The 12,259-nt window shown below is 37.5% G+C and overlaps 1 protein-coding gene and 1 long non-coding RNA gene across 6 annotated transcripts in view; both read right to left on the bottom strand.

The window, feature by feature from the left end:
* The window catches only part of LOC136238728 (uncharacterized), a 124,777-nt gene that overhangs the window by 42,615 nt on the left and 69,903 nt on the right, over positions 1 to 12,259 (bottom strand). The window lies entirely within an intron of this gene.
* The window catches only part of LOC136238725 (glycylpeptide N-tetradecanoyltransferase-like), a 36,528-nt gene that overhangs the window by 20,060 nt on the left and 4,209 nt on the right, over positions 1 to 12,259 (bottom strand). Inside the window, exons 1-2 of one of the 5 annotated variants that reach the window (XM_066029295.1) lie at positions 638 to 688; positions 282 to 375 (exon numbers count right to left, since the gene is read on the bottom strand). The exons of 2 other annotated variants lie outside the window; for them this stretch is intronic. The gene's annotated coding sequence lies outside the window, so the exon portion shown is untranslated. Of the gene's footprint in view, positions 1 to 281; positions 376 to 477; positions 507 to 637; positions 689 to 12,259 lie in introns of those variants that run through there. 2 more of the 5 variants (XM_066029294.1, XM_066029293.1) reach the window with 2 other exon arrangements.

Here is a 12,259-nt window from a genome sequence, read left to right on the forward strand (position 1 = left end):
CACCAAGCTATGCTATAATACCATCATTTATCTCCTTTTTATTGCTCGGATCCCTACTTCATTTTAAAATTAATAGTATTTAATACAGTAGTAATCATTGCCTATGTCAAGCATTCACAACGTTTGTCAGCTACACCACTAAAAATATGGGTGGCAGTCAAGTGATGGGCAATTCTGTGTGCCCACTATACGTACATGCATGGCAGGGTTAGGTGAAGTATGCATGTGGCTTCAGTATTGTTTGCAGCATATGAGAACATAAAAATGAAAGAGGAACATACTTCAACGTCACTACCACACTACCATGCTCCTGGTTGCCACCATCATTCTGCAGTGTTGACCATGCTCCAAGATGTCACATAGATTTCACTACACCTAAACAAAAATGGAAGTTGTCTATTGAAAGTGATGAAGAATGCATAAGTAGTAAGTCTACTTATAAATTCTAAGCTTACAGATGAAGTCATTGAAACTCACTATGAGAAGTTGTACATCTCAAATTTAATCCTGTGTTGCTTTCTTTTGTTGACAATTTTAATGATTCTTATGTGCCTTTTACAAATAGCATAAGCAATCAATTATCAGCTGTGTTGTATGCCAACCTACTTAATTCTCTAGGTATCCACAACATACGTACCAGCTTCCCCAGGTAGCATTCTTCAGTAGCATCTGGCCAAAGACAGTTGTGTACAGCATCAATTATTGACCATCACATCACTTATCGTCCACTTGTTTACTTGTGTACATCAATCATTGTCTGGTTTGAGATATTTAATTTGCTTGGCATTCCCACACAATTCAAAACTAAATCTTGCCAACAGTACAAAATAGTCTACCAGTACTAATTGTAATTCCACCAAAATTTCAAGCAAGTCTTATGCGCAATTATATACTCAAATAAATTTCTAATAAAACAAAAGTTCGAACTCAGTATTTTAATGCTTTAAACACATTTTAAAACAAATTAAACACCACTAATGTTTCATCAAGGATCAGTAGTAGTAGGAGGGTTCTGTGAATTTTGTGCATCATGTATCACCATCGATAAACCATTTGATACGATATTCTATCACAATACTACAATGAAGTGGTAATAGCTATAGTTATGACTGATACTAGCTAGCATAACCAATCATTTCAACTAATAGTTGTGCCGATATCCTGTACTTAAAGAGTTGATACTGATTCTACATTCATTGTGTGTATACAAATTTGTATATTTGTGTACACAATGAATGTAGATAAAGCATTTGAAACTACAGGTGTATTTATTACTAGCATTGGTACCTGCCCTACATGCAGGACCATTAATTTTCACATTCCACATTAACCACAATAACATAAAGCATTAAAAATCATGTTGTAAAGTAACACACATGGTGGTATCTTTTCTTTGGCAAGCCTAATATTTAAGAACATGTGGGTTAACTAAACAGCAGAATTGCATGTAAGCTAAACCAATAATCATCAAGACATGCACAAATTACGTGGTACTGTCCTATCGTGCAGACACTGTAATAACATGGAACAAAGAACATTTAAAGCTGTACTAATTGTTGTAGCTATATTGCAAGCAAAGGTTTGAGCAAGATTAACTTAACAAACAGGTACACACTTCCTGGCTAATTGTTTTTATAATTTATAGGCAAGTATAGTCTGTTCGTGTTCACCTAAGCCCTCATTTCTTGTTAATAACTCTTGTTACTTGGGCCAGCTGCCCAAACATTTAGTAGCACTGTGAAGCCCTTTACATGCCGGAACTGTTAATCAAAAAAAGCGCTTTGATACTGGCAAGAACAAATGAGTTATGAGGCTTTTACAATATCCCATACATTTGGTATGGACAATTCAGGCACGCAAACATAAAAACATGCTTGTTCCTGTACAAAACCATTGGGAGTGAACACATGTTCACTTCTTTGATATTACTATATTTGGCGGGGCTCAGGTGAACGCGTAAGGACTATAGTTAACATCACAGAGAATTGGAGTTGCAAAGAGAAGGTACTTACTCTATTAGAACACACAGGACCAAACCCTCACCCTACACAGCAGAAACCACGACAACTTCAGGGAGGTGCTTTACCAGCTGAGCTGTTTATCGTGTGGTTAGCAATGGAGTGCAGCTGAAGTTTTCTCTAGATTATGGCCTTAAACTTGCTGTAGCTGATGAAGGAAAGTATGTAGAAAGAAGCTTGCAATAAACTTTGCAATGTAGCCAGATGGTGAGCATTTCATTTTGAGTGAATAGTGTTGATATATGCCAAGTAAGCGTCGCCAATAGCTGGCATATGAAAAGGTGTGTCACGTAAAGGTGGCACTGAGAAGAAAAAAAAGTTGTCATAGGCAGGAATTGAACCCTGGACCACTAGGTTAACAGTTCTATGCACTAACACTTTGGCTGTTTGTTCATGCATGGTTTTGACAATAATGTAGCTCTAGTTTTCTCTGCACCAATGCCTTCAACGTTCTGTAGAGAACGAACAAAAGCACGTAGCGATTTGTAACAACAAACTTGGAGTTGCCAGATGATGAGCGTATAATTTTGTTAAAGTCTCATGTCGATATGTGCTTTGGTTGCTGAGTTAGCAACATCACGAAGCATATGGATGGATAGACAGCTTTATATATATACTAGCATTAGTACCTGCCCCAAGTGCAGGACTGTCTCTACATTAAACATTTTAGTGCCAGGAACAGAGACCAAGCATTAAACACCAGCACCACTCACATAGCTATGTAGCATGCTTTATAAAGAGCATGATATTTCCTTATCCCATCCTGCAAGTATACTGAAAGTAATGATGCAAAACACTAAAGTTGTTCATCTGTGACATTTTGACAGGAATGTAGCTCAATTATATTCAGCGAGTCTTCCCTACCAGTGCCTTCAACATGCTGTAAAGAACAAACAAAAGCATTGGTATCTGCTTTACATGCATGACAACTAATGTGACATAACTAGACAGATGCTAAAGCATGTGGGGGCGAGCCTGAACTTGATGTTTGATTGCATATAGCTTAAGTTGAGTAAATTTAGTAATATGTTAGTGATCATTGGTGAAATAGCTAAGGCCACTCCAAATAAATTCTCTGTTTCCTGTCCACCGCCTGCATCTGGTTACTGCCAGCTCTAAATATTCCATTATTCCGTATTCTTCCATTATTTTCCGGTTATTCTTGCATACTCATAGGCTCAGTAAAAGCCATCTTGAAACAGTGTCAGCTCACGCGTCAACAATGATATCAAGTCAGCACAAACTTCACGTTTGTATTGTTTTTGCAACTTACAAAGGAAGGAACAAGTTTAAACATGCTTTTATGCAGCCTTTTTGGCTGTGCCAGGCAAATAATGGCTTGGAAAGCTAGCCAATCTTATAATGAAAATGGACCGCCCGCCCACATGTAAATATGCCTGAGTTCAGGACAGGAAACAGAGAATTTATTTGGAGTGGCCTAATGGGTATACAAAAATTAGTGATTTTGTTAAGGCCCCTATTTGCCCTATTTGGTGATTATTAGCTTCTCATCCAGTCTTTCTATTTATTATGATGCGGGCGGGAGGACATTACCATTAGGCCATTATAATATTAATACACTGATGTACAGACCTTGTCCAAATTCTCCTTCTTTCCTCCCACAAATTAATATTGGTTTTTAGTTGCAATCGTGCTCTATCTAGCTAGCAGGATTTCAGTTGACTTGAAAAACAGTTGAAAATAGAATCCACTGCAGTAATTTGCCAAGGAAACAACACAACAGTACTCCTGGTGCACTGTAGCGCAAATTAAAAAACGTCATCGATGACATGACGGTTTGGTATCACATGTTCTTCTAAGCATGCACAGAGTAAATAATGGCTTACCATGCAGTAGCCTAAGAAGGATGCGGGCAGTGGATGAGAAACTAATAATCATCAAATAGGGGCCTAATACATCAAATATCAAATATTCCTAAAATAGCAGTTATCAACCAAAGGTAAACTGTGTGTTTTGCATGCATGCTTAATATGTAGCTATATGAAATTAAGAACGTGCTAATCAAAAGGTTGCAGTTTCGATACTCAGGCTGGGTTCTGTACTGTTGTTTCCTTGAGCAAGAAACTTTACTTCCATTGTTCACAGCCACCCAGCTGTTAAACTGGGAACATATTGAATGAATGTACCTATGTAATCAGGGCATGGCTGAAAGCAGCCTGCTTGGCTGATGCCGTCATCCCTGTAGAAACAAACAGAAACAATAAATTTAATTCAGTTACCTGAAGCTTTTTTATCTGTAGGGCAAGATAAGACTGGAGAGAGAGAAAACTTGGAAATTGGGTACTTAATTGCATGCTTATTGATTTAAGTTAACTGCAGAATGTTAAGGTCACTGAAGCAATGCCAGACAAGTAGCTATGTAGCTATATCGACATGTGATAGTAGAGGATTCACAACATTCAAAGTGCACTTTTTATTCAGTGTTGGAATTATTGAATACAAATGAAAGAAAACAACCATTAAGCATGCAGTGGTCAATAATCAAAGTGTTGCAGTATGGTTTCTCATTGTTCTGGAGTCACTGCTGCTCGCCTAGCTCTGTCATATTCTCTGCGCCTAGCCAATCTATATACATATAGTGGCGATATTATATCAAACATCATTATAGGCCATACCAAATTAATTATATAAGTTTCACGGATTAATTGTTATTAACCTGGCAGGTCAGAAAAATAACAAAAATTGTACCTACGACCATAGATAATATGCTGTAACTGACTGTTTTATTAGAGTAAATGTGCTGCTCTATTAGAGTATATCGATCTTACGAATGACAGTGCTAAAACTGCAAAGAGGGACTTCTGTCTCAGACTTCCGTTTTCCTCACTTTTATTCTTTAAGCTCTCCATCACCACTAGCTACTACGCCAATTACTGATTACACATTATTAATAAGTTCAGAGTCTTTTATCACTCTTTATCATGTGATTTTTATTTTGTTTTCAAGTTTGGCAAAGCACTGACCCACCGCATCTGTGAAACATAAGGCATGGCCTTAGTGATAAACCTTGCATTTCTTTCATCTCGTGATTCTTGGGCTCTTTCTCTATCACGTTTTCTTCTTCTCCTTAATCTCTCATCTCTTTCCGTGTGCGTTCGGGCGCTACTGTGCACGAGAGGTAGCTCTGGGACCACTACCAACTGTGGGGACTTTCCGATTTGTATAGGAAATTTTTGTGCACGCGACGTACGTACCATTTCAACCAGCAAGTGTGGGGCATTCCGTTTTCTTTTGGGAATTTTCGTGCATGCGATGTACGTACCATTTCAACTACTAAGTGTGGGGCTTTCCGGTTTCTTTAGGGAATTTTCGTGCACGCGACGTACGTACCATGGCCACTTGACAATACTGGGGCTTGCTCAGGCTCGCCCCAATAATACAATGGGAACCAAGCATTATTTAATATTAGTGTCTTATATTGCTGTGTAGCATGCATGTTGATAGTGCTTTAAAGTACATGATCCTTATGCCATCTTTAAAGTATGTATAGTGAAATAATGAACACGTATATAGGATTAGTTAAACTACTAAGGTAATTGTACATATACCTACATGACAGGATAGTAGTTTCAGCTTCTACATGACACTTACTTTACTGTCAATAAAGAGAAAATAACTTGTGCATAATTTAAGGCCAACACATGTACATGAAGAGGTGATTATAACAGTCAGCCATCAGGCATTTACAACCAATTAGCAAGATTGCTACCCATTTCCTTGTTTGGTCTGACATTTGTCAGGTCAGGGAAGGTTAAGTGTAGGCTGTGGTTCTCATCTGCATTGTTACTCTTATTGACAGTACAACATAGTATTTTGAGGATATGTTGTTGGCTGATTGGCTAGCAGTCATGTCAGATCAACCATAAAGCTGGTCTGACATTTGTCTGATCATTACTGAAATAATTATAATACAAAAAGGTACTGGTTGGAAAGAAAAAAAGTGTGCCAACATGAGGATTCGAACCCTCAACCTCCAACACGCTATTCAGGCATTCTACCACTTCAACAGTTTGTGCTGCAGTTATCAAAGGAATTTATCTCAAGAATTATAAAAAGAGTTCCGGTTATTTGGAGTGCGAAAGGAAAGAAAGTTAATTGTCCTCTGGTTAAAAAAACAAATAGCAAAATCTAAACCAATTTATTTAAAATTAAATTTTGCAAATAACAGTAAGACAAAAATTTAATTAGAGATTACAAACATCTAAGAAAGTTCGGACATTTGCCTTCAAGATTAGGGGGCTTAGGTTACAAATTTTTTAATACAAAAAACTTAATTCTGCGTTTATTTGTTGAATCATAAAATAGATCAAAAATTTAACTTTTGAGCTATTTTATGATTCAATGAATGGAAAATTCTATTCTATTGAATAGATTTTCCATTCAGAATCCAAAATTCAATTCAATTCTTGACTGGAATCATTGAATCCCCAAAATGGATATTTATATCCATTTTTGAGATTCATAAATTGATCAATTTTTGGATTCTGAATGGCAAATTAAATTTTCAATTTAATTTGCCATTCAATGAACCCAAAAAATTCAATTAGAAATTGAATTTTTTGGATTCAGCAAGTTTTCTCTACACTTTGGCCTTCTACATGCTGTAGAGAATGAATGGAAGCATGCGTCAACTCATGATAACAATCTTAGAGTAGCTAGATGATGAGTACTTCATTATCAGTACAGATTGTGTCAATTTGTGCCAAGTTTGGTGAGTAAGCGGCATGATGGGAGGACGGACAGACAGATGGCTTTTCAGGTTTATATGTATATGTGACCTAATTTTAGAAAACCGTTGATATACGCACATTTATCAAAATTTGCTTTATTGGTTCTTTGTTGTCTACAGGGTCAGAGGAATGGACCAGCTAAGTTTCAGCTCCATAAGTTAAGCAGTGTGGGAAATACAGCAGTAGACAGCCGGACGAGCAAATAAACCAATATGTACAGAAGACATCGAGAAAATAATATACAGGCACTTACATAAAAGATCATAACCTACTGATATAATGGGTATGGAAATGAATCTTTGCTCATTATATTCACCATGACTTTGTGAATCCACCAAGGTATAGTTTTTGCCAAAGGTATTCTTCTGTGCTCCAGAAGGAAGGCGAATTCATTGAAGAAAAATCATCAGAAATTCCTTCGTCACCGCAACATAAACAAACCTCTGTAATTCACAAACCTACCAGTATATGGAGATGAAACAAGGATTTTTGAACTCCCTATGAACAGGGAAACACAATGGTGCCACTGGAGTGTCAATTCACTGACCAGAAAGGCAATAAAAACATGCGTAAATTTTTTTCCTGGAGCTTGCATTTTTTACCCATTGTTTTTAAACGCATTTTAAACACAAGCACTGTTGTGCATAGATCGATGGTTTTCTAAAATTAGGTCACATATATAGATAGATAGATACCAATGTGACAATTAGCTAGAGTGTTCTGGTATTTTTTAGTATGGAGAAAACAGAAGTGCTGTTACAAAGCGCATCTCTATCTGGTTACCTACAGTGGTGTGGCCTCTATTACACTACCCAGACAATTAGCCACCAGTCCCACCACAAACATTTTAATGTTTCCACATAGACTTGTACGAATTACTCTGCATCAGTTTGATGAGTTGTCAAGATGGCTGGTAGAGCAGATTATTTAATTTAGGTGAAGATGGGGGGGGACCATCCTCCCCTTCCCCCCTCACTTTTATGGGACAATGTTTGCAAGAAAAGATTGAAATACTTTAATAGAACAGTCAAGATTGGGATACTCTAACAGAGCAATCACAGTATTCAGAGAAGCAGTGTATAGCAAGTAGTTATAAATGAGGAGATATAGTTGGTGGAGGGCAGTTGTCAGCCGATAATTCCCTTTTTTTGGTCTTTGGCTTACAGCTGGACCCCGCACTCTTTGGCCTGCTTCACCGCCCCCTGAATTTATCCTAGTGGTGCAGCTCTTTATAGCAACAGTGTAAAAGGTACTGTTCTTGGAAGCCCTGGGTACACATCGATATTTGTATGGCTTTGCATAACGTTGCACTTTATACTCAAGGTTTTTTTATTTGTTTGTAGTACAGTGGAACCTGTCTATAATGGTCACCTTGGGACCAAATATATCTGGCCTTTATATACAGGTGGCTGTTATAGAGAAAACCTGTATAAGGTGGTCAGCAGCATTTGAGTGGCTATGGCCGTTATAAATGAGTGATTATTATTAAGAGGCTCGCGCCAACTGCAATGCAGTAATATTTTTAGTACAGAAAGGACAAAGTGAGCTTGTTATGAATGTTGGTTATAGCTATTGAATACGTTTAAGCAATGAAGCCTGATAGATTATATAGTATTCATTGAAAGGCAGGAAGTGTGATAATTGTGCATTAATTGAAGCGGTGCCGTGGTGCCAGACAGTTGGCTTAACATAAAAGGTAGCGACCGCTATATGAAGGAGAAAGTTATGTATACAGTGATTCATAGGCGAATTCTTGGTTGGCCGGTATACGCGTTAGACAGGTGCCGCTTAATGCAGACAACAATGCATACATTTGTATGGGAAAATATTTGGGACCTCCTGTCCATGGCCGTTATGCAGAGGTGACTGCTTAATCCAGGTGACCGTAACACAGGTTCCACTGTATTTCTAAGAAAGAGATAACTGTTACAGTAATAAAGCAATCACTTTTCAATATCAAACGTACTGTTTAAGTAGAGATTGCCCTAAAAATTTTGCACACCGCCCAAAATTCCACCTTTAAAAATCATCCTAGAGACATTTTACGTGATGAAAATCACCTTTACGTACACAGCATTAAATATAACCAAACACTTACAGGTGGTTGGATATTAATTTTTTTTAATTGCCAAAACTCAAATTTTAGTCTCACCACAGTTCACAAGGCTAGAGGCCAAATGAAGCAATACACGGCCACCATTTTACACCCACCTCTGTACATGCAATTTGCAATTATAGATCGACTGCATGGCAAGCAAAGGTTCAATGTTGTATATACAAAAAAAACTGGTGTTTAAACATCATCATTAATTTAAATGTCCTGTATGACCTTTAAGGTAATGTATTATCCTTTAAGCAGATCTAGAGTGAAAGTATGTAAGCAGGATTAGTGAAACAGTTGACAATAACAAACTCACCAGTGCGATGTGCCTTTCAGGGTTCCAACAAGTGTAGGCCTTCTGCACCTTGTATTTTCTTTTATCTTCAATCAGGCTGTTTGTCTTCTTCATCCAATGTAACCATATCGAGGCATTAATTTTCCGTATCAACACTTTCTTTCAGCAGCATATTTATTATTTAGATGCCACTGAATTATTTCAGAGCTGGATTTCAGAAGCGCTTCAGTCCCGGGATGGCACTACTAGAGATACACATACTAGCTAGATATCTGCAACTTCGCGATTGGGATCCCGTTCACAATCACACCCATCAAATAAAGATCTAGGTGGACTAATAGTAATTGAGTACGGAGACCATACCTCTTAACAATCTAGCTGTTTACTTAACAGTAAACAAGATGACCTTACCCGTTATTGGTCTAGCTACAGCTACACCCCTTGGCTGGCTTGAGATACTTTAATACAACAGTCATGTATGATATTCTAATAGAACAGTCACAAGTTACATTGTATATAGCCTAGCTGTGCTACAACAAAGAACTAAACAAACCAGTATTTTAAAAACTTGTTAATTTAAAAAATGAAGTAGGGATCTAAGCAATAAAAAGTAGTGAAACAAGAGATGAATGATGATATTACAGCATAGCTCAGTGGGAAAGTCCCTACTTTGGCACATTAGCTTTGGCACATTAATTATTTTGTTCAATACCAAAGTAAGGACTTCCCAAAGAGCTATGTTGTAATACCATCATTGATCTCTTGTTTCACTACATTTTATTGCATAGATCTCTACTTCATTTTTAAATTAACAATTTTTAAAATACTATATTGATATTTTCTAAGTACACTATCGTATCGTGATACTTATTTGCTGTATCCATATATTGCCGTATCGATATATTGCAGATCTCTAGAGTACAGTAATCCTGGTGCCACTTGCTTCCTGCCATACAGCAATGTAACCAATGATGTACAAGCTCTTTGTCCCTACACAACAACCAACAACTTTTATCCCCTGTTTATGGGATTCGACACCTTGCTCTGAACAGTGTAACATATCTTCAACACTTGACAACATGTGACAAGCCTTCAAGCTCTAAAAACTGTAGTCAATGGTGCCTGAAAGTGAGTGTATTTTAAATTACAAACAGTCTTCCGGCTTATACCCTTGCTTTTGTAGTCAATTCTGATGGTGTTTAGATAGCCTCATAAGACCTTTACCTTGCTTCTGAGCTATTTCCCCTAAGTATTTCCATTGCTCATCACTTCCAACCTTCCAACTACCACAGCAAGTCTTTCCGTCTTCTTTGTCCACATAAATGATTCTTAACGGCTGTACATGTCTTTGTACAGCCAGTACTTAAAACTACCTTAAACAGTACAAAGGACATAAATTCCAAGTCCTATCAGTGATAACTTTCTCATAAACAGACGTATATTATATGTGTGTAAACAAACTGGGAAGAGTGTGGCAGAGCCAATCACTAGAGCCTTTTGAAAAACTGCAGCCTGTCTCTTTCTTCCTAGGTTGAACATTGTGTGTAAGGCTCAGTGTGTGCTACAACATAAGAACACGGATAAAGTTCAGTACACTGCTAATACCATTTTCATGCCAAGAATAACAGACTTGCATATACAAACTAAGTCATACAAACTTCTCATCATTCACCAACAGTAGCGAGTACGTAATAGAATTTGATTTAAGCTGCTAGGACAGCAAAACAAAGTAGCACAAGGTGGCTTAGTGTTCCAAAATTTCGTGTTTGAATCCGGATTGTATATGACAATAACAGACATTGTGTTGGCTAGTGTTCCACAAATATGCATAATTATTTTCTCATTTACGAATACTGATTATTTGCCCATTCCTGTAACTGATATCTAATCAAAAACAGCCAAGCTGTACAAAAAGGGTGCAGCCTCCAAAAAAAGTCAGAGTGAAAAAGATGTGAAATCAATGGTGGTGGCCAAGAAATGGCTGTGATGATAGGTTAATGACAAAAAATGTTAATAACGACAATTCAAGTGAATTTGCGTTGCCTTCTCCCTAGGATTCGGCACCAGATTCACCTGAATTGTCGTTATTAAAAATTTTGCCATTAACCTACCATCACAGCCATTTCTTGGCCACCACCTTTGATTTCACATCTTTTTTCATCCTGGTCTTTTTGAGGGCCACACTCCTTTTTTTTACAGCTTGGCTGTTTTTGATGAGATATCACTTCTTTTTGTAATTTTATATCTAAAGCCAGCCTATTGCCAGCTTTAGGTATTCCCTTTAACTTGTCTTTTTTATTTACCACAGGGAGAAGATTATTATGAGGGAGAATATTATAATGATTTGTTTAGCTACATGTACATTTAGGCAATAATTTACTATTGTGTTGATTGATCATAAAGAATAAGTCACACAGGTTGAACTGAATACTCTACAGGGAAACGTGTATGTAGCTGAAAGTTCTACAGGGAGCCTCATAATGTAACTGTATTCTTTGAATACATGGTGAATGGTTTGTAGTTGAACTCACACTACACACATACAGACTACACACATGTTATTTTATTCTCTACAGTTATTGTGGACTCCCTAATCAATCCTACTACTTGTAAGACACTAGTCACCACAGGGTGGCTTACATGTATTTCTAGCTGAAACACCCTATGAAATGTAGCTGAGTTCTCTTGTTTCTAGCTGATCTCTCTACTGGTGACATATTTCCAGCTGAACTCTCTACAGGGTGACTCGTTTCTCTACAGGGTGATTTGTTTCTAGCTGATCTCTACAGGGTGAACTGTTTCTAGCTGATCTTTCTACAGCATGACTTGTTTCTAGCTGATCTCTACAGGGTGACTTGTTTCTAGCTAAACTTTCTACAGGGTAACTTGAAATGTAGTTGAACTCCCTACTGGGTGACTACTTACTGGCTAAACTTTCTACAAGGTGACTTGTTTCTACCAGATCTCTCTACAGGGTGATTTGTTTCTAGCTGATCTCTACAGGGTGATAGCTGATTGGTGACTTGTTTCCAGCACAAGTATAATTATCCCGTAGAGACCTACAATCGGGTATTGGTTAACTATCGGTAAAACA

This window comes from Dysidea avara, chromosome 11, assembly GCF_963678975.1.
Source record: "Dysidea avara chromosome 11, odDysAvar1.4, whole genome shotgun sequence".
NCBI classification, from domain to species: Eukaryota; Metazoa; Porifera; class Demospongiae; order Dictyoceratida; family Dysideidae; genus Dysidea; species Dysidea avara.